The 22,964-nt window shown below is 44.2% G+C and overlaps 1 protein-coding gene and 1 non-coding gene across 3 annotated transcripts in view; both read right to left on the bottom strand.

Moving 5' to 3' along the window:
• LOC135399005 (uncharacterized) overlaps window positions 1-22,964 on the bottom strand; it is a 289,237-nt gene that overhangs the window by 239,304 nt on the left and 26,969 nt on the right. The gene's annotated exons all lie outside the window — the stretch shown is intronic.
• Trnat-ggu (transfer RNA threonine (anticodon GGU)) lies at window positions 18,439-18,511 on the bottom strand. Its single transcript has one exon. It is a non-coding gene; the product is annotated as a tRNA-Thr (tRNA).

The following is a 22,964-nucleotide window of genomic DNA, read 5'->3' as shown; positions in this document are numbered from 1 at the left end:
TCTTCCACTTGAGTAAGTCAAAATTATCCGTCATTCTAGCTTTAAGCGTTTCGAAAGTCTGGTCAAGACTTGTGCTACAATGACCTAAACCTGCTACATTTCGTATTTATGTCCTAAACAGATATTCCCTTGTTCATATTACACTATTCTGTATTCTCAAATGTTCGCAAAAAAATATTAATAAAATCTGTAACAAGGTAAATTTCGTTCTCTTCCAATGTTTGAAAAAAAAAAAAAAAAAGAAGTAAAAAAAAAGAAAGGCACGAAAAGAGCGGGTATTTTCACAGCCGTTCAAAATTTCCGGCAATTTTGCACCTCTAATTTTCTATGTACCACTGCACACTCCGGAGTCTGCTCGCCGGCTCTCTTCCGCGCCTCTTTCTCATCTCTTGTTCTTTCCAGCTCTGCAAACGATTTCACGTTGCAAGCAGACAAGCACATCGTCCTGCGGAACACATATATCACCATATCATTCTTCACTGCTGCGCCGAATTAGGTACACGCGACAAAATTAGAATCGGTTCCCTCCACCCTTCATTCTGAAAGCATCGACTTCCTTTTCTTCGTCGCTTGCTTCTGAGAAAGACAGATACGATCTACTTTACAACTGCCAGCCCGAGACAGCCTTGCGTATCCGTGTCCCCCAGTGTAATAATCAGCTCACACAAGCACTTGGAATCCTGCGCTTTCGCGATAAGCCGCCACACTGCTGCCCCATTGACGATAAGGCTTCCCATACAGGAAAGCCGGCTCACCGACAACGTGGAACCGACAGACACGACTTTCGCAACTCGACGCCCACGGAAGTTACGCGAGACCCCAATTCTCTCACCCGGGGCGTTTCCCTTTGTCTAGCGGTCTGACCCTGAGACATGCGGGGTCACGAGTCCGCCAGACACGCACACCGGAGTCACACGGGGGAGCTCATTAGCAAAATTCCGATCGTTTAATCGTATACGGAGCGCCCATGGCGGAACCAGGGTGTCGCGTTGCACCGGGGCATAATTTGGAAACGGAGAGCGAAGTTCGATTAATCCGGTCTATTTCGCTCCGGGGCACTAATTTCTTTTTCTTCCGGTAATCGATGGTTTCGCGTTATTTGGGTTACGGGGTGGATTCCAGTGCTATCCCGTTTTCCGTGAGCTCTGAAGGACGGGATGTGGGTTGGAATGGCTCATTTCGTATGCAAAGTGGAACATAAATATGTGAAGGATGTCTCGTTGTGGAATGATGAAAACGCAGACAAAGCGCTTTCACTTCGCGGCCACTAAATTTCGCGAATTTCTGGTTGCTGGAATTTATGGCATTGATTGCTTTGCTTCATCATAAGGCCGAGATTGCCCGTATCGATTATAGAAGCGGCATATATTGCGCATGTTGTGCTGTAAAGCACCTATAGCTGAAATGGCTTGTCGCAGCGTGTGCAACTATAGGTGTGTAAGTTTGCGTTTTGAAGTGCCAATAATTTTCACGTGCCCTTGAAACTCGTCAAAGGTGAGGGTTTGGAAGGGGCTTGTAAGTGTACGTCAGATAGTCGGGTGTTTTCGTGCTAGGCGAGCGAACCTACTAAAATATATGGTGTTGATCATACCTCAGCGTTTTCTGTTTCTGACAGCGTGTGTCCGTCCTGAGAAACTTAGAGTCAGGTGCGTATTCGAGGAAAAAAAAAGAAAAAAGGAAAGAAACAGATAACATCAGGTTCGTGCGAATAATAAGCCCTTAGAATATGTGGTGACGCGCTACGATGAGCAGAACTACCTAGAGGTACTTCTCTTCGTTTTTTAAGGATGAAGACAGTATGGAGCTATTTTTTTTTTTTTTTGTTTCCGTTTCCATCTAACAAAAGACGACGGTGGCCCCGGAAAAAAGCTACAACAAAGTAGCCTGAGGGCATCCGGGGGCCGCACTGACACGATGCAGCAATATAATTAAGGCGCAGAAGTACAGTAAAGATACAATAACACTACAATCTAACGCACAATAACCTACGCTACATATTCTCATACCCATAAACTTTCTGTAATAAGTAGAAATATGACACAGGAGAATAGTGAAAAGAAAAATGATAAAATAAAACAACTCAATACAGCTCACTAAGTAAAGGAAAAATCATGCAAAATTTACTGCAAAATACACTTTCTGTAGTAAATAGAAACAGGAGAACAGTGAAAAGAAAAAAATGGCAAAATAGAAGTACGCAATACAGTACACTAAGTAGAGGAAAAATCACACAAAATTTACTACAATTTTTTCAGAATTGAATTTAAGAAGGAATTTAATTATATAAAAAAAAATATCACGACATCGTAACTGTTTACGCTTGCATGTTTTCAACCCAGTATAACCGGAGTCGCCTGTTAGTGATGTTTCTGAACTCCTGGTTTACAAAGATTTCCTCATGTTTGTTTAGGAGGAACGGCAACTGGTGGCGTAGCATGTGAGATCAATATTGAGTTCAATATTATGAACGGTTCGGTTTTAGCGAATAGATTCCACTAAAACGGTTCGCGAACGGTTTTACAGCTGCCTAAAGGGATAGTAATTACGTTTTAAGTCCCCTAAATCTCCTTCTGAGTGACAAGTTGTGATACTCTTCGCGAATGGTGTGAGCGGGAACGATTACAATTAAAATTCACTAATCCAATTATGATAAAATACAGTAGATACACGACTACAGATGCAGAGCGGCAGTGACACATGAGGGTATGTAAATCAATGCAGGACCAGCGCTTTAGGGAGGTTCAATGCAGACGGTTCGTGAATCAATAGGGGCGGGGTGACGGGCTTAAGAACCGTGTGAATCAATCAAGCTACCATACGACGGGAGACGGGACCTAATATGGTGCGATCATCTGGCTTAGACGGAGCATCAAGAGGATGAGAATAGGCATGCAGCAGAGACTGTCGAAATTTGGCGTACAGAGAAAGTTGGCGTAGCAAGTGTTCATGTATATATAGCTCTTCATATTTTGAAATACAGCTTAGGCTTCGATTAACTAGTTGTTGTTGTCGTTGTTGTTGATTAACTAGCTAGCTCTGGCGTCACAAGTCGTGCGGAACACAGATGGCACCATGACGATAAAAAAAAAGCACATCCCTTACATGCACATGGCCCGTCAAGTACACCCGAGCACATTTAAAACCTGCATCAAGTACTTATAGCAGTGTCATGTTTCATAGAACACAGGAGCGCATGGTGTGGTGCACCCCATAGGGGAGTCAAACTTTCGCCGTGAATTTGAGATGGCGAACTTTCGCGAAAGGTCAACAATTTTGAATCAGATGACAGAGGCACTAATTTTCTCCAGATAGTAAAGGAGTGCAGCGCAGTAGAATGTGCATGCATTATACAGGGTGCGTCACGTACTGACCATAATTTTCTTATATTCGTGGTTTGTTTTTCTTTCGGAAAAGTCGTTGAATATATATATTCCAGGATGGGGCCTACTCAAAGGTGGTGGTGGTGGAGTATGAGTAATTAGTGCAGCCGCTAATTAACTTTCATAATTAGCAAAAATAGGTTGACCACGGAACTGCGAAGTTGTAGGCCTCAACCCTGAGGAGTCTCGTCCGTTGGAATTGAAACCGCAGCGCTTTTTTGTGGTCTTAGTAAAAAATATGCGAAAATGCACAACATTCGAGCGTTGCGCGGGTTTCGCGGCCGCCTCTTCGTATCGCCCTCTCTCGGTGTCACCCTCCCTCAAACGACGTCAGGCTGTTCGCTGCGGCTTTCGGCACGGCTCTTCTATCCTGCCTGATAAGTGTCTTCAATAGCAGTTCAATAGCTTTAATAGAAGTCACCGAAAAAGTATTGGAGCTGGATTACTAAATACTGAACTTCAAAAGTATTTGCAAGAGACAAAGCTACTCGCAAAAGTATTTAAGACACGTAACTTTAAATTCTACTCAAGTTAGTGTACAAGTCTGCCTCACACCCAGCGCTTTTGCAGCCGCGGCACAAGCCAGAGAGGAGGAAAGCGATAACAGGGAGGAAGCACGCGGTCCGTGTGCTTTCCTTCTCTCCAGCTTGTCCTGCAAACACTTTTCGACGCGCACCCTCGGCTAGACGGCGCTGCGCTTTCAATGTGGCGGCATCACACGACAAAACTGTGTATATATACCGACAGAAACAAAGGAACAAGGACCTCAAGACAAACGGCGAATACGCAACGCTTAGCTAACTACTATATGACCAGCACGAAAAAAAAAAAAAGATGATGATAATGATTTATGTTCAAAGCGCCGTCATCTCAATGATGCTTACGACTCTGCCGTCAATGGCGGCTGGCTTCGAGCGCCGTCGCAACCACCACCTGCGGCCGGATGCTTTAAAAACGAGACAGCCCACGGCAACCATTCGTGAAACAGACACACACACGCACGGATGTATATCTATATATATAAAAAAAAAAGAGCCGTAACAAAACGTAAAAGATGGAAAGTGCCGGTCACGTGACGATTAGACGGCGGCGCGTTCCAGATGTTGCCGTTTCCTCAGCCGCGAAACAGACGGATGCGTACGAATCATTATTATCGTCTGCCTCTTATTTGTCTCGTCATTGTGACGAGTATGCGACTGTTAGCTGCACAATGGCTTTATTGAAAGAAGGCCTTACTAAAGACAAATTGACTCGTATAGCCGACGTAGCCATCATGTCTGATTGGGGGGGGGGGGGTATGGGATAGCCTGCCAAGTTTCGTAATGATTTAGAATTTATAAACCGTGAGGAGCTACGGGGGTTATACTTAAGGTTCCGTGTTTACTGCATTTATTCCTCGAGAGAATCGGCGGGTGTTTTTCGGCATTTATGTGTTTTGATAAATTCTGATATTTTCGGCATTTTAAAACGTTCGCGCCAAAAATTGATGCCGAATAATCGGCAGCTGTAACCACAAGGGAGAAGGACTGTGGAAGGAGCTAGCAGCCTGGTAGGAAGACAGTGAGAACACAAATAATTTCCATTCCTTGTTGGAATGTTCTACGCGTACTTGAACCCTTTTGACCCACTAATCAAAGTGTTACAAGGGAAGGACTTCCCCTTAACTACAGGTAGAGTCACAAAATAAGTACCCTACACTATACCTTATAGTACCTTATACTAAATACCCTATACTAGTATGTACCCTGTTTAGTGACTAACTATAGGCTAGCTGCTCCGTAGGAAGGTACTATTCCCCGCATTCCACTTGGAAACGAAGTGAAGGGAAAAAGAAAATGTGATGCGCCGGAGGAATGAAAAGAGCGATCAGTTATCGGCATTAACAGAACATGCCGAATTTATTTTTAAAAATCAGTCAGTGTTTTTCGGCATTTTTCGGCACATGCCGAAAACGAGGAACCCAAGTTATATTTAGGGTTCCGCGTGTTCGGTTTTTATTTTTGTGCGGATTCGGCGTCTGTTTTTCGATTGATTTTCACGAAATCGGCGTTTTTCGGTGTTTTTCCTCACCCGGCAGTTATCGGCGAAAATCACAATGTAATTTCCGCACGACGGTCGTCCAACATGGCGTTGTTCGCTGCAGTGGCGTTTTACGGCTAAGGAAAAAGTAAACGGAAATTTTTCACAACCATCGCATTTCTGTATCTGATCTGCATCAGCAACTTGTTGGGCATATGCAGCAATTTATGTCTGTCATGCCCTGGAATGTCCCTCTGTATTCGGTGTTTTTCGATTAAAACAGAATGAGAGGAAATTTACCCGGCGTATGTTTGTCGGTGTTTTTCGATTAAAACCGAAATCGCGGAACCCGAGTTATATTGTATCGTGGGGATGTTAAGAAACTAATCAGGCCCGCGCACAGGCGTGAGTAATAGTAGGAACGAGAGGCCCCTGGAATGTGAAGAGGTCGGCGATTGTTTCCTCGTATTTACAGGGTTGTCCGCGCTAGCTATTGACACTGTTTTATAAAATAGCGAAATGTCACCTTGTTGTTTTTCATTACAACACATGAAGATATGATACCTTATTGCGAGATCCCTTGCAACCTCCTGGCGGCATTGCCCTACTTAATTTTGACTCATGAAACTAATGAACTTTCAAATTATGAAAAATAGGAACTCTGCAGCATGCAATCTTCTGTTATGTTCGGTGCGCTGACGCCGTTGGCGCTTTCAGAAACAAGATGGAGTAAATATATATATATATAAAAAAAAGAAGGCGGAAGTTTTGGAGGTTATTCTATCACTCAGTTGTATGTCACGGTTGGTTTATCAATTTATTTTTTCCCACTTGATTTATGGTGTACACGTTACATTAAATGAAAGTGAAGACTTGGTTGGTGTCTATCCCAAGACGCTATTGGCATGGCGCTAATTCGTTGCGCTATTATTACAGAGCTGCATTTAACTGGAGGCCCAATAGCAAACTAGAGCTAAGGTTTCCAGGTCAAGTGCTGCGGAATGAGTGCAGGGTGAGCGAATCGTAAGTACACACGATAAAAAATAACAGTAACAGTAAATCTCAGCAGTAACAACGCCTTAAATAACAACCACAGCACGAAAACAAACAAACAAAGCGGAACTGAAACCTATGCAACACAAGGAAACGGGGGTGAAAAACACATGTATTGAGGACGTAGACGATAATGCAACTATGACAACACAAATTAATAAAAATCGCTATAAAAATTCATCTTCGTACGATTTTCAACCCCTAGTACGTCCACAAATTCAAAATAGGCCAAAAGGATATGGCATGAGTATTCGCACACACACTGGCTTAACGTAACGGAAGAAAACAAAATTTAATATGACGTTTCGATGCCTATTCAGGCATCATCATCAGATGAAACATTGTTTTCTTCTGTTACGTTAAGCCAAGTGTGTGTATGTAGATACTCACGTCCACAAACATACAGTCTGTTTCACGAAAAATGAGCCATAGTTAAAAAAACAAACAAAAAGAAACGGTTCATAGCACACCCAAAAGACGGACTGCATAATGTCACCAGTGGTGTGTAAGGATAGTTCAATTAGTTTTGTTTGTAATTACTTAATTGATTAAGTGAAATTAATTAGTTTTAATTATAACGATTACAGCCAAAATGTCAATGAGAAAGTTGTAGCGGGAGATACAACGATACGAAACCCATTGATTGCAACTTCGTACCTCGAAGGGATCCTTTTTTCCCCGGCTCCAAAAATCTAACTTTCCAATTTGCAAAAAAAAAAAAAAAAAAAAGCTGACGCGGGACTTGTCACAGACGCGTGAGGAGCGCTAGGACACAGCGCTCTCTAACGTCCTGTTATTGAACAAAGACTAATGATGTTCCAGCCTCAGAACACAAATTCCTATCATATACTAAACGAAAACTAGTCACACTTCTCATTGACATTGGCTTGACACTGGCTTAACATTGACTCCTCGAGCGTCTGTGGCAGGTCCCGCGTCGGTTTTTTGCAAACCCGAAGCTTAGCTTTTGGAGAAAAAAAAAAGGGTCCGTTAGGGGTACAAAGTTGCAATTTCACTTAATTAATTACAAAACAAAAATAGCTTGACTATCCTCCACCACTAGTAACACTATGCAGTCCGTCCCTTTGGTGGTGCATGAACATTTTTTTTTAAATCTCTGGCTCCTTTTTCGTGAAATACCCTGCATACGATCAAACTGGTAAGCATTATTTTCAATTAATTTTCTTTTTCTCCCAAGTACGACACGTTATCTCGAAAAATCCCGCAGTGTATCTGGCAGATTTGCGACGATAACGCATGCTAAATAACGGACCTGTCATTTCGAATACTCGGCTGCAGAAATCAGTGATAATATATTTATTTACATTAAACCCATCAGTGACGGAAAGTTGGACAACTGCTGCCGAAGTACTCAACTATGTACATATACTGCGCAGAACGCAAAGCACCTCGCCACGTGCTCGGACAAATCTGACGCAGAGCTATAAATATGACGTCAATAACCGGAATTAGGTTCTCCCCTATATATACGTAGTTGCTGATCGATATACTCGACCTGACAGCGCTGTGCATAAGGGATGGCAACTTGGAAATTCCCAGTGGCTGCATCCAGTGAAGTGTTCGGTTCGACGAACAGACGTAACATTTTTTCGCTCTCTCTTTTAAATATACATATGTGCATGCATATCTGCATTCTGCACTATCGACGGCATCCCGTGTAGTACTCCGTTGTCATATCTGCGTGCAAACGACCTACAATATGATTTGTTCGGGACAACCGAGAAATCTTGTCCGAACAAGCACATGTACTAGGGCTGTTGCAGTGAAGTTTGCACAGCGCCATTTCAGGCCCAAACGGCCAATAATCCCAACAGTAGGTCGTTTCATCAGCGTGTTTTGCATGGTGTTTCAAACGGTATGGTGCCAAGGAAGCTACAAAACCTGTAGGAAATCCACAGAAAAAGCGGTGCTTCTTGTGGATTGTGCGAACAACTCGAGACTGTGTATTTGAAAGTGCCGCGTCGTCTGCTAAACGACCGCGTGTTGCACAATTTGGGGCGCTGACGTTGCTGCTCACTCGCGCCACCTGGCCCAGAGAAACAGGTCTTTAGACCATGTTGGAAGATACCATACGGGAAAAACGAGAGAGAGGGCGAGAGTACATATATCTGCTCGGACTGCCCATGGAACGGTCTTGCTGCCAACAATCGGATAATTGTTTATGTTCGTTCGACTTTTCCAATATTGTGCGCGGCATCCCGCTTTTATAGCCTGTTCTCACACTCGCGCATATCCTTCCTCTCAAAAAATGGGATCACATGGCTTATTAACATTCCGAATTCATAATTCATATGTTAGTTCTTCACTTCCTTCAAGCACAGCCCGCATTCAAATTACGAAGGAGAAAACAAAAACTACCCTAAGCGAGTAGTACTTGATTAAAAGACGCATGTGTTCTTTGTTTCGTCTGCCGTGACACCCAAAGCTTCGAACTTCCCCTCCTTCTTCCGTTCCTACCCCATTCCAATTTCATTCGCAAAAAGAAGCAACGAATCCGGAGTGTCAGACAGCCGCCATACGTAGAGAACACAGACAGAATGAAAAGGGCAGACCGCTCAATGTACACGCAGACGGGTTGGTATCGAGCTGTTTGCATTGGCAACCATCATGCTCAAATCGTGTAGGCGGAACGTTTGAGGAGCTGCTTCCATCAAAACGAGGAGGAGGAGGTCGCTGAACTAAGCGACATTATGTTTCTGCATATTCTATGTACACTCGCTATTAGACGTATTGTGCGCCTGTACACTTTGGTAATGTGGAGAGTATATAGACGCCCTCGCGAAATCGATGAAGGTGATTCCCCTTCCAGCGGGTGCGAAGGGCTTAGTGCCGCAGATTGAGGGGTTGTACGTGTTGACGTCGATGACGCGGCGTCCATTGCGAGAGGCGTATATATGCGTAGGTGAGTGTAACTCAGCAAAGAGACGGACAGCACTTATGGCCGAGCAGTTAAGACCCTTGGATTCACGCTGTGATCCGAATGTGTTGTGGCAGTCGACGTTCCTAGTTTTCCAGGATTTTCTTTTTCTCAATCTCATAAATCAAAGCCACAAGTTACGTAAATGTGAAACAGAACCGAAGAAATTATGTTCTAGCAGACGAAGCGCTTGCAGAAAGGCGTAAGGATGGCATTAACGCGATGAGAAAGGAAAATGGGGTGACGTTTCGTCCCCTCCCACATACTTATTACATACATACGCATTACGAGTAAAAAAATAAAAATACAGAGAGAGAGAGAGAGACTGGATTTAATAACTGGACAGTTTGTTCGTTTGCCACCTTCCCTGTCCTTGCAGTATATATGGCAGTACGTATATGGCATAGATGCAGACCAGCCGGTGGACAAACTCCGGGCTTACTTTTTTTCGGGTGTTGTTTCCAATGCAGCCCCCAATAGACGGATTATCTCCGATGAATAGAAGGATTAACCATTGTGTAGGGTACACCACTAGAGGGCACTACGAGCGACGCCTCACCCACGACCTACTTAATAAGAGAACGACCAGTTCACTTGACCCCCCTTCCAGCGCCGGCTTTTTTGTTTCACATGTTTGCCGCAGGAGCATTGGTGGCGCTGCCGACATTCCCTACTTCAATGGGGGTTGTAGTGCTTATGCGGTAGCTTTCTACGGACTTCTTCGCATCCGCGTCAGATATTTGTGCCTTCTTTTTTTTTTTGCCAAACATATCGTAATCTTTACGCACCAAACCGCCACGAAGACCTCAGTTCTCATGAGCATGGTTTATTCCGTAGTGCCTTTTTGCAAGGCAAGATGCTTCCTCGCGTGAAAAGCGAAAAAGTGTGCTGTCATCCATCTGAGATATTTCTCCAAAACCTTGCAATTCAGCTGCGGTCACTTTTACTTTGCCCCTTAACATATTACTAACATTTCTTCCTTTTCTTTTTGAGCATGTAGAAGAGATTTCCTACAACAATTCACTTTGGAGATACCGAGTGTGTACATACAGACGCACTTGTTCAGTGCGTGATGGCACCAACTTTAAATTAATCTTAAATATAAATAACGGCATACAGGAGCGTATCGCCACAGGAAGAGCAGCAGGAACTGCTCTTAACCTATGGCCCTTTTTTACCAACAGTGGTTAACTTTGGACTAAGATCCAGCGTTGCGTGATCTGATGAATATTCCAGTGACAGTAACTTCCTTTAGTGTAGCATAGTTAAGCGTTAAATTCAAGTTAAGACACCGTTGTTCTCGGTTCAAATGCTAATTGGTGATGGTGAAACCGGGACTTAGTCTATCACTGAAGGACTGGAACCGAAGCGGATATCGGTTTGGTTACGGTTCAGTGTCAGAACTCTGAAAGCGGTTACAGGTAGGAGGCTCGCCGTTTTAATGCTTGTGGTTACCGGTAACCAAGCAGTTGAACCGGTACTTTTTCGGTTTTCTGTAGGATGTATCTGCTGGCTGCGTGGATGTCGCAGAAGCACGTTCAACGCCACTAATCAGAGTTGTAAAGAAATATATATCGCATCCCAAGCTGATCGCGTTCACGCGTGAGCATATTCTTATGAACCGGTAACCGAAATCACATAATTCGGTTCAGGTTGCGGCTTTGGTTAGTTGCGAATGGTGGATTGCAGATGTGGATATGGAAGAAATTTGGGTTCCAAGTCGTCTTCGGTTTCGCCCCGGTTTCAGTCCCTGCGCGCACTTCCACGTGCCAGAGCATGATTATTGTCTCCACTGCTGGATCGCCAATGAGTTGATTGGTTTTTTACAGCGATATGGGGGTGGGGGTGGTGAAAGGGCTCACTGTTATCTGCCTCACAGATGTGGGCAACGTCACGACTAAAGCCCTGGAGGAAAACGCGTCCTGGGGCAACTTCAAGGGAATTGTGCGGAGATATGTCTAAAAGTGTCTGATGAAAACCCACGCAAAAATCCGCACTGCACATACAGCTCCGGGACTCGAACCCGGGTACCTCCCAAGTTCTCCCAGGTATGGGGGAACTTGCTTTTCAAGGACGGCGTGGTATCAAATGAAGTACCTTGTACTGTGTACCAATATGTCATCGCACGAGAAAACAAAATAAACGGCGTCCATGTAAAGTATACCCCGACAAAACGAGCACAGGAGTCGATGTTGTACACTACAAATCAATATGGACGTCGAAAAGATGTACACGAGTCAATACGAACACCATCTCGTCACATGTCCCAATGCGGAGTCCCCCTGTTTTAGGGAATGTGGGCAGCGCGCCAAGCGGGCGTTTCACCTGTGAGAGGAGGAAATTGCGAGGAGGTTCCGCGGACAGCCGCTCCATAGGGATTTGGGAAAGTGACCTGGTCGCTCTCTTATTAAGTAGGTCGTGGCCTCACCACTAGGGGCCGCTGCTGTCGTATTCCGCGGATGACGTCATTGCTCCTTCCGGGAGCATGGTGAGAGATAGCGGGAGGCATTGGATGGCGATGGGAAATAGAGCGCCCCTTTGTGCAAGGCTGTGGTGGCGCTGCGGGCGACAGGACAGACGCTCTCGGTGGCGGCTCTCTACGGCGTTGTTATGGTTATGGTCTCGTGACCGCGATACGCGGCGTCGGCGGCGAAAGAGTTTTGGGTCCAGCGTTGTGTACGAGCCTGAGCGAGTTGATATTAATCTCACTCCGTTTATTGTTCAACTGATGGTTGTTGTTTGAGAGCTCAATTGCTATGCTGTGAGATTGGGGTGTACGGCACGCATATACGGCACACGACAATATAAATAAATACATATAAACAAAAGGATGTGCACGCTAAATTACGCCACATTATTATAGCTTCCCGTGTTGCTACACTTTGCATTATAAAGGCGCTTTCGCGAACCAGTCCGTTCACAAACAGCCGTGTGCATCCCGTCGTGTATATATTAGACTTGGATACTTTCCTTTTAATTGCCTAATAACGCTTTTGCGACTCGAGCGCGTATATTGGCAGGCTCCAGACTTGCGCAATATTATTTTGGGGATGGCGCATATGCTCAGACAAGAGCGGAGGAAAGTTGTTCTCCTATTTGCTTTATGTATTTATTCACTTCAGTGTAAACAATTATGCGCACTACAGTGCTATATGATATATTGTAAGCACCTTATGGCTGCAGAATCCCTGGTTGGATATTTGTAAAATTTTAGTGCCTTCTTTTCTGTGGTGGTCACTGTCACTCATAGGGATTCCGTTAAGTGTTGTGGCAATTCCAATGTAAACAGTCATCTGTTATATTGGAAAGTGAGTGATTATAGTCAAAAGAGTCTCAATAAACATGATACCTTCTACAATACCATCTGTGATTCCTAAATGTCAGTATGACAAGGTATGAAGAAATGTTAATGTAGTACATGCTATCCAAAGCAAGTTCTTCCACATCCCCCCCCATCTACACACACTCAGAAAACAAAAACAAAAAAAAGCCGGTCTTGGATTTGCCTCTGATAACATAATTTAACTACACAAATGCAGATACGTGCACTCAAACACATTTGCAAGGAAAGCATGACGATTATTGCAGTTGCAACGGTCATGCCAGTAAGTCATGTACATCTTGGTATTTTTGAAATTTCTCAAACATTTCCATATCTTTTATATTCAACGTGCTGGACATCTAGTGTGCAATACCTGATATCGAATCAAAATCTGAGCCAGTATGGGGTCACGAACACACCGGTGTCACCTCAGCAAGAATAAGGTAGACGTCATGTCAACAAGTTGCACACTGCTGTTCCATCTTGCACATTTGTCATGCTCATCTAGGTATTTTGAAATTTCTCAAACATTTCAATATCTTTTATATTCAACGTGCTGGACATCTAGTGTGCAATACCTGATATCGAATCAAAATCTGAGCCAGTATGGGGTCACGAACACACCGGTGTCACCTGAGCAAGAATAAGGTAGACGTCATGTCAACAAGTTGCACACTGCTGTTCCATCTTGCACATTTGTCATGCTCATCTAGGTATTTTGAAATTTCTCAAACATTTCAATATCTTTTATATTCAACGTGCTGGACATCTAGTGTGCAATACCTGATATCGAATCAAAATCTGAGCCAGTATGGGGTCACGAACACACCGGTGTCACCTGAGCAAGAATAAGGTAGACGTCATGTCAACAAGTTGCACACTGCTGTTCCATCTTGCACATTTGTCATGCTCATCTAGGTATTTTGAAATTTCTCAAACATTTCAATATCTTTTATATTCAACGTGCTGGACATCTAGTGTGCAACACCTGATATCAATCGAAGATGTCCAGCACGTTGAATATAAAAGATATGGAAATGTTTGAGAAATTTCAAAATACCTAGATGAGCATGACAAATGTGCAAGATGGAACAGCACTGTGCAACTTGTTGACATGACGTCTGCCTTATTGTTGCTCAGGTTACACCGGTGTGTTCATGACCCCATACTGGCTCAGATTTTGATTCGATATCAGGTGTTGCACACTAGATGTCCAGCACGTTGAATATAAAAGATATTGAAATGTTTGAGAAATTTCAAAATACCTAGATGAGCATGACAAATGTGCAAGATGGAACAGCAGTGTGCAACTTGTTGACATGACGTCTACCTTATTCTTGCTCAGGTGACACCGGTGTGTTCGTGACCCCATACTGGCTCAGATTTTGATTCGATATCAGGTGTTGCACACTAGATGTCCAGCACGTTGAATATAAAAGATATTGAAATGTTTGAGAAATTTCAAAATACCTAGATGAGCATGACAAATGTGCAAGATGGAACAGCAGTGTGCAACTTGTTGACATGACGTCTACCTTATTCTTGCTCAGGTGACACCGGTGTGTTCGTGACCCCATACTGGCTCAGATTTTGATTCGATATCAGGTGTTGCACACTAGATGTCCAGCACGTTGAATATAAAAGATATTGAAATGTTTGAGAAATTTCAAAATACCTAGATGAGCATGACAAATGTGCAAGATGGAACAGCAGTGTGCAACTTGTTGACATGACGTCTACCTTATTCTTGCTCAGGTGACACCGGTGTGTTCGTGACCCCATACTGGCTCAGATTTTGATTCGATATCAGGTATTGCACACTAGATGTCCAGCACGTTGAATATAAAAGATATGGAAATGTTTGAGAAATTTCAAAAATACCAAGATGTACATGACTTACTGGCATGACCGTTGCAACTGCAATAATCGTCATGCTTTCCTTGCAAATGTGTTTGAGTGCACGTATCTGCATTTGTGTAGTTAAATTATGTTATCAGAGGCAAATCCAAGACCGGCTTTTTTTTGTTTTTGTTTTCTGAGTGTGTGTAGATGGGGGGGGATGTGGAAGAACTTGCTTTGGATAGCATGTACTACATTAACATTTCTTCATACCTTGTCATACTGACATTTAGGAATCACAGATGGTATTGTAGAAGGTATCATGTTTATTGAGACTCTTTTGACTATAATCACTCACTTTCCAATATAACAGATGACTGTTTACATTGGAATTGCCACAACACTTAACGGAATCCCTATGAGTGACAGTGACCACCACAGAAAAGAAGGCACTAAAATTTTACAAATATCCAACCAGGGATTCTGCAGCCATAAGGTGCTTACAATATATCATATAGCACTGTAGTGCGCATAATTGTTTATACTGAAGTGAATAAATACATAAAGCAAATAGGAGAACAACTTTCCTCCGCTCTTGTCTGAGCATATGCGCCATCCCCAAAATAATATTGCGCAAGTCTGGAGCCTGCCAATATACGCGCTCGAGTCGCAAAAGCGTTATTAGGCAATTAAAAGGAAAGTATCCAAGTCTAATATATACACGACGGGATGCACACGGCTGTTTGTGAACGGACTGGTTCGCGAAAGCGCCTTTATAATGCAAAGTGTAGCAACACGGGAAGCTATAATAATGTGGCGTAATTTAGCGTGCACATCCTTTTGTTTATATGTATTTATTTATATTGTCGTGTGCCGTATATGCGTGCCGTACACCCCAATCTCACAGCATAGCAATTGAGCTCTCAAACAACAACCATCAGTTGAACAATAAACGGAGTGAGATTAATATCAACTCGCTCAGACTCGTACACAACGCTGGACCCAAAACTCTTTCGCCGCCGACGCCGCGTATCGCGGTCACGAGACCATAACCGACCATAACCATAACAACGCCGTAGAGAGCCGCCACCGAGAGCGTCTGTCCTGTCGCCCGCAGCGCCACCACAGCCTTGCACAAAGGGGCGCTCTATTTCCCATCGCCATCCAATGCCTCCCGCTATCTCTCACCATGCTCCCGGAAGGAGCAATGACGTCATCCGCGGAATACGACAGCAGCGGCCCCTTGTGGTGAGGCGTCGCTCGTAGCGCCCTCTAGTGGTGTACCCTACACAATGGTTAATCCTTCTATTCATCGGAGATAATCCGTCTATTGGGGGCTGCATTGGAAACAACACCCTCTGTTAATCGAAACGGATTATTTTACGTTAAAGGTCAACAGATCAATGGCCGCTCAAACGGGAGGTTTCGAGTGAGAAAGGACACCGGCTGCGCCCTCCGACGGCGAACGTGCGTATCTCACGCCTGAAACAATGGGTAGCGTTGCTCTTTTCTCTCAGAAAGCTCGCAGAAATAAATTGGTTATTCCTTCTGGGAACAACTGCTGCGTGTTGGCCGCTCTGTAGATGTTGCAGATGATGTTCCGTCCCGCCTCGTTTATTTTGTTTAACAGACCATAAAAGAAGCACTATTATTTCTTCCAGGACGAGAACCCGTACAACTGCGCACTTCACAGTTTTCGATGGCGTGTGTTGTTGCACAACACGGTAAAACTCGCACCTGCAAGGGTAACATCTCATTACGCCCGAAAGCCTCATAACGGCCAAAATATCGTTATGGCCAAAGATGTTTCATCACGACCGAAAAAAAAGAAAAAAAAAAAGCAAAAGAAGCATCCACCATATATGAGCATGATAACATACTGTTTGTCTCACGATGTGCCCTACTACACTGCATGACTTATACCCTGTTGAATGTATATCCATATCTGGCTGCAACACTGCATATCAATGCAGGTTACAATACACATTTGGACTTTTGGCCGTGTTAAGATTTTGGCCGTAAAGCGACTTTGGCCGTAATGAAATACAGTCCCTGCAAGTGCTCTGAACTGTAATGAGCAGTGTGAGGCTATACATGGCGTCGCAGTTTACGGAAACGTCGAACGGATGACGCGTGCATTGACAGGGAGCGACAGCTCTAAAAAAAAAAAAACATATTCAGAAATTCTCCACCTCTGGAGAGATCGAACTTTTACGGACTTGAAACGATGTCTATATGAAAAAAATAATAATACACGTAATAGAAAAAGGAACCAGCTGCGCACTTGTGATCATCCTCGTACCACCCCCAATAAGCCTCTACCCGACAAACGTCATCATGACGTCGGTAGACAGACCGAAACCAAAACAGATCGGAAGGGGAAAGTTGGGTTCCACAAATGAGCAATTGTTCGCTGAAAGAAAAGTAGGACCGAAGGTCGCGTTCCTTTCAGAGACCATCGTAATCCCTTCAAGACCGTGGCTTTCAGGCGCGACCTTGTTCGCCACTAGCTTTGAACGTAGTTCAACTCTACCAAACTCGTGTCGAACATTATGACGTCATTTGTTTACAAACAGGTAGAGGTCTATTGAGTATAGATGCCCGAAAAGTGAAAACACGAAATCATCTCGAATTCCGTTATATCTATGGTTACCGAGCATCCTATATACTGCCGACACAGATCGTGGGGTTAACGGTCGGGTTACGCAACAACAAGAATTTCGGATGTCATGTGCGACGGATATCGACGAAGTTCGCGCGGCAGAGTGCCGTGCGGGTTCCGCTGCCAGTTGGTCGCTTGCACCAGCTCCATGCAACGAAAACCCAGCGGACGGCGTCAGGTTTGTGAAATCAGTCGTTCAAAAAAAAAAAAAAAAAAAAAAAGAAGACAATAAAATAAGTGGTGTCCAATAATGCCGAAAGGCATATTCAATACTGCTCAACAAAAAGATGTTCCTTGGTAGATAATGCCTGGCGTCTTAGCGGTGCAGTAGGCTAACGACAAGGCATGCGAGACGTAGGTGGCGCAAAATCGTAGCGGAAGTGCGCTTTGATTGGCCGGCTTCTCGCGGTCATCCGCAGTTGACGCTTCCGGAACCGCGGACGCCGGGCGAAAATAGCTTGCATGGCCAGGTCGCTGGCGATCGAACGCTCACATTTTTGACGCCTCGCGCAGGGCGTCCGACGCCGGACGAAGTTCGCCACTTTTTCGCCGCACATTCGCTCCATGGAGGTTGGCCTTTAAACGATGACCTATCGCGACGGCGGTCTCCTACCGAGGTACATGTTGTCAATTTGACTGATGCACACAGAAGAAGAAACAGTACAGACGACCGCCCGCGGGAGACACGGCGTGACAAACGGCCATTGTCTGCCGCCAGGTGTAACAATTCTGAGGACTTATTACTACGACACACTACTGTGTGATTCAACTATACTCGTCTTTTTCTTCTTCTTCTTTTTTTTTAATACGGTCTTTAGCAGCTGCGCCGGAAACGCTATGGCTGCGAACGGTTTCGGAGGTGCTGACAGCGTAAGAATCATGAACAATGCCAACTTGTCTCCATCAGTAAAATACGGTGGGAAAAACCCGAAGTCACGTAGATCAAGGCACGACAAAAGTGCAATTCAAGGTCACTCATCAACGAGGCACCACGAACATCTACCAAATTCAGAGGACAAATTTCGCGTAGGAACGGACACTCAATGGCAATAAACATTATATCGCATAAAGTAGGTCTGTATTGGACAGAATTTGACATAGTAACAACAGAAGGCGGCAAGCTGCTCCGTTCTGAGACTGTGTCAAAGGTATACTGTCTAGGGCACACAGCATGGAAAGTGGACGAAGCGGAGGATGATGAAAGAAGGAAGTCACTGAAAAGGTTAGCCAACTGTAGGACTCGAACCCACATCTTCTGGATTACCGGTCCAGGGCTCTACCAATTGAGCTAAACTAGCACACCTCCCCAGCGACTTCCACGGGCGCGTCATCGGAAAGGACAAACCAGCAACTTTCTCTCACTCATCCCCCTTTCGCTCTTACATTTTTTCTCACTCATACCACACATTCATACGACGGGATCGACGCAAGCGGCATCAGTTGAACATGAGACAATTCATGTTCTGAGGCTGGAACACATATATAGAAAGGACAAATACATATAAAGCCTCAGATGGCTATCCTTTTCAGTGACTTCCACCTTTCATCATTAATTTCTTAGGCATTTGAGGCTTTGTATGTATTTGTCCTTTCTATATGTGTTCCGGCCTCAGAACATCAATTGTCTCATGAAGCGGAGGAGACAGGAACCCGTGAACAGTTCAATTTGCGAAACATGCATAATCGAGCTATCTTTCTACGCCTTTCAAGTGACGAAATGCGAAGTGACCTGTTTCATATATAGCTGTTACACTTACAACCCTGGAATAATTAGATGTTACAAATCTGATGACCCTGTCTTCTAACTCACTAATGAGAGCATCTTGATACGTGCACCGCTGCGTATCCTAGTTTGCTCAGCACAAAAGCTTCATAGGTCATTTGCTTATTTGCTTATCGGGAGCGGCAGAGTTCAGATTACGTTTCAAATTGCCAAAAAACTTTATTGGCGCCAGTGATTATATGTTCTCGATGTGGGTATTCCAGCTTAGATTATACGGTGTAAGATAAACGCAAATGTTTCTGCTGGGATTTAGAAGAAAGGAACTTGCAGAGTGAATTAACCGCATGAATGCAACTGATTCTCTCTTCGCACTGATCCTCATACGATAATTATTGGCTTCTCTTGGCCACCTGTTATTTTTATTTATTTTTTAACCTTTCACTAGAAGCAGGACCAGCGGCATGGCCGAGAGCCAAGGTCGTGCTGAACACTGAGAGGTGGTGGGTTCGAACCCTATACCACTGGCTGTGCTGTCTGAGGTTTTCCCTGGGTTTTCAGAAGCTTTTCCACACGAGTGTGGGCACAGTTTCCCCTGAAGTCGTCCCAGGACGCATACTCCCCCTCCCCCACTCCTCCCCGCTGTTCTCTCTCCATCCGTCCACGTCTGTTCACGTCCACGCTGCTCATAGCTACAGTTGCTTCGCGGCGCTAACGGTACAAGTAGGACGCCACGCATCCTATGGGCCGACATAATCAATTCAGATCAATTCATAATCAAACGTGAAAGGCAAACGTTTTCGAGACATTCCCCACTCTTTAAAATTAACGTCAATATAGAATCCGTAACTCGAGAACTATCAAATTTACGAAACCTGAACGACACTATTTCTTGTCGGCTTTCAACGGTGCAGCACGACGGGTGTTCAGAGCCCTTGTAATCTATGATTTACGATATAAGAGGTTCCTTCATACCACAAAAAAAAAAAAAAAAAAGAGAGAGAAAAGAAAAACACTGCAGAATTCCGGAAATGACGTCATTCTCTCTACTCGTTTGCGGTCTAGGTAAGAAAGAAACGGGTGCGAGTAGAAATAAAGCTGAATTCCTGACAGTCTGGAATGGTCGTTCTTAAAAGCAAGGGGGAAAGAAGGTTTCCGACGGCGGCGCGCCCCAAGGGGTGGGGACGGGCAACAATCAGCAGGGGGGCCACTTCTGCGAAGTCTAAACATTGAGAAGAGCGGTTTCATTGAAGACATGAAGTACTTAGACGGAGATGCGATGATGTAGCAAGAGAAAAAAATGCTGAGGATGGGGTACTTGTGTGTTTGAGGATGCCGCTATTCCCGTCTACTGGTCTCTCTTCCAATGCACACTTTTTCTTCCTTTTTTTTTAATTTTAATACGCGCCTGCTGCGCTAAGATCCCTTTCCTTCTTCTGATTTGTGTGGCGACGTAAAGTACGTAATCGTTAAGTACGCGCGACAGGTGAGGTACTTCAGACGAGCACGTGGTAAAGGTGCCTCTGGCTAGACGGGGTACTAAGTGATACGCTATAGGTCTGTTTGGTGCATCGAAATATCGGTACTTGCTCCGAGACAACGTAGGTGTTACAGTCACACCGGTACATCTCCGCCAGCGTGGGGCATGCATCATAAAATAGCGGACGCAACGAATATAGGGGAAGCAGATTCGCATGCTATGCTAACGCTAATACTTTACGCGCTTGCTTTTGAAAACGTGCAAGTGTGCCATAGATCGTCTCCGACGAGTGTTCTCGCATACAAGCTACAGTTTAGAACATGCCGGTGCACTAAATTATGACTCGGATGGCGTCATGCGCCCGCATAAGCCAATCACAAGGCCTCTTTAGACTGAGAGAAAAAAAAATGCAACTGAGAGTAGAAATGTGCTTTCTCTTGCAAGGAAGGCCATGAGGATGAGAAGTTAAGGTTGTAAGAATTAAGCGCCCGAAATAACGTCACAGGCGTGCCTCGCGATAAATCGTAAAACGAGAGGAACACCATAGAAACAGAACAAGACTGCTCTTGTTCGTCACAGTTCGTTTTCAGTTTTTTTCTATTTTTCTTTTTCTTCTTTTCCTCTTTTCTTTTTTTGCGAGCACCGCGAAGGAAGTGCGGCTGTAAGCGGCGTATAGAGACGCAGAGAAGGTGAAGGAGCGGGAGGGAGGCGAGGGATGTTATTACGCGTCCGAGGCCGACTTCAGCGGGGAACTGTGCCGTGAGAAAACCCAGGAAAAACGTCAGACGGCACAGCCGATGGTTAGGATTGGAACACACAATCCTCCTATTACCCTCACACTGCGCTTTATTTATTTTAATTATTTGCTGTCTAAACAACGCGTTAAAACAACTGTCCACGATATCGATTATTTCTGTCGCGTATACTATTTGCGAATGGTGCTACAATGAAGTTTTCTTTTTCATTTTCCCGTCTTCGTTCACGACAGGATAGTTCGTCCACACGGCTTCGTCACCGCTGAACTGTTCACGCGCTGTATCAACTATATGCGCTTCGTGTTCATTCATTTTCGTTGCATAACTGCAGGGAACATCCGTGTAGAGGTCATCCCCCGCGCGATAATTTGATATTGTACACATATATCACGTGACAGCACACAAAGGCGTCGACTGAATCATTGAATTTCTAACCCTTTTATTAGGCTGTCACGCCATGACAACTAAATAAGCCTCAAAACAATGCAGAATTATATTCTGCCGCCCACGCAGGTACGGGTCTCCGGAGGGTGAACAGAGTTTATATTGGAAGGTTGTGCATTGTTACGCGCATTTGGGGAGGGCGTTTGCTACAAGGTAATAGGTTCAAATTTTAGGTTAAGTAGGTTAAATAAATAGGTTTTAGGTTTCAAAAATAGGTTCGATTTTCAAATCAACGAGTCTCATACGTTAAGATTACTGTAAAAGTAATTTACAAATTAATTGATTAGAAGTATGACGTCACAGGGTTCACAATCTGCATTGTGTCCGGCCGGTTTCCATGTTACAGGCTGCTGGCCAGTCTTTCAATGTTGGGTGACGAGCGGAGACGCTCACTCGTGGAACTGCGATATTTTTACTGATGCCATTCATATCTTGCGTAGATGAGTCTCTGTGAGAGGTTGATTTATAATACCAAATAAAATAACTACCTTTTTTTTTTTAGTTCGCATTGACACTTGAGGCTAACATCTAACAAAGTTACAAAATGTGGAAAATTGAAATAAAAAAAATGAAATATTGAGAAACGCGTTCAAAGTCATGTTGGTACCGGATAAACTTACATGAAATTGAAAAGAAAAGTGCAGGTGAATGAAATTTAGGATGGAAATTACGGAAATGACACAAATAAATACACTGCACTCAGCGCAAACTCCTGCCGCATTTCCGAAGTTCTTACTAATCACAAGAAACAACACGACAGCATGAAATGCGTTCATTGATTATCGCGCAACCCTTATGAGTGGATTGAACACTGATCGGAATTGATCTTATTTTCTACTCGAAAAGTCGCGCATCTTCCTGACAGGAGCACTACCCGTACAAGGAAACGTCGCTGAAAGATGATTCTTTCATGTTTCAGTTTCAGGAACGTCGCTGCCTTTGCAGAGCGGATTTCTTCAGCTCAAAGATAAACCAGTAACCACCAGATGTCACCAACGACTACGCCAACATCTTACTGTGAGGTCGTTCAACTCTGAGCCAATGATCAGTTGTCTGTTTTATGTAAAAAAAAAACGAAAAAAAGAAACGCAGAAACATGAGACGAATTTAGATCTCTTCATTTCCTTATCTAAGTCTCCGCCCTTAATGTTGCCGTAGTCGTGCAGATGGCTTCGTGTTGGTAAAAAAATCAGTGATCAAATAAAGTGCAACGCTGAATACAAACTGTGTACTGTCCCTTCCCTTTTACAGCAGCGTTCGATTATTTTTATTTTTTTCATCTTTCTTTTCCTCCGTACCATCCCGAGCAGTGTGGAGATTGCGAAGGGGAGGTGGGCAGTTGAGACAGCAAA

Source organism: Ornithodoros turicata, chromosome 6 (genome assembly GCF_037126465.1).
Source record: "Ornithodoros turicata isolate Travis chromosome 6, ASM3712646v1, whole genome shotgun sequence".
In the NCBI taxonomy this organism is placed as follows: Eukaryota; Metazoa; Arthropoda; class Arachnida; order Ixodida; family Argasidae; genus Ornithodoros; species Ornithodoros turicata.
Note: the sequence above shows the minus strand (reverse complement) of the source record. Positions and strands in the feature narration are given on the sequence as shown.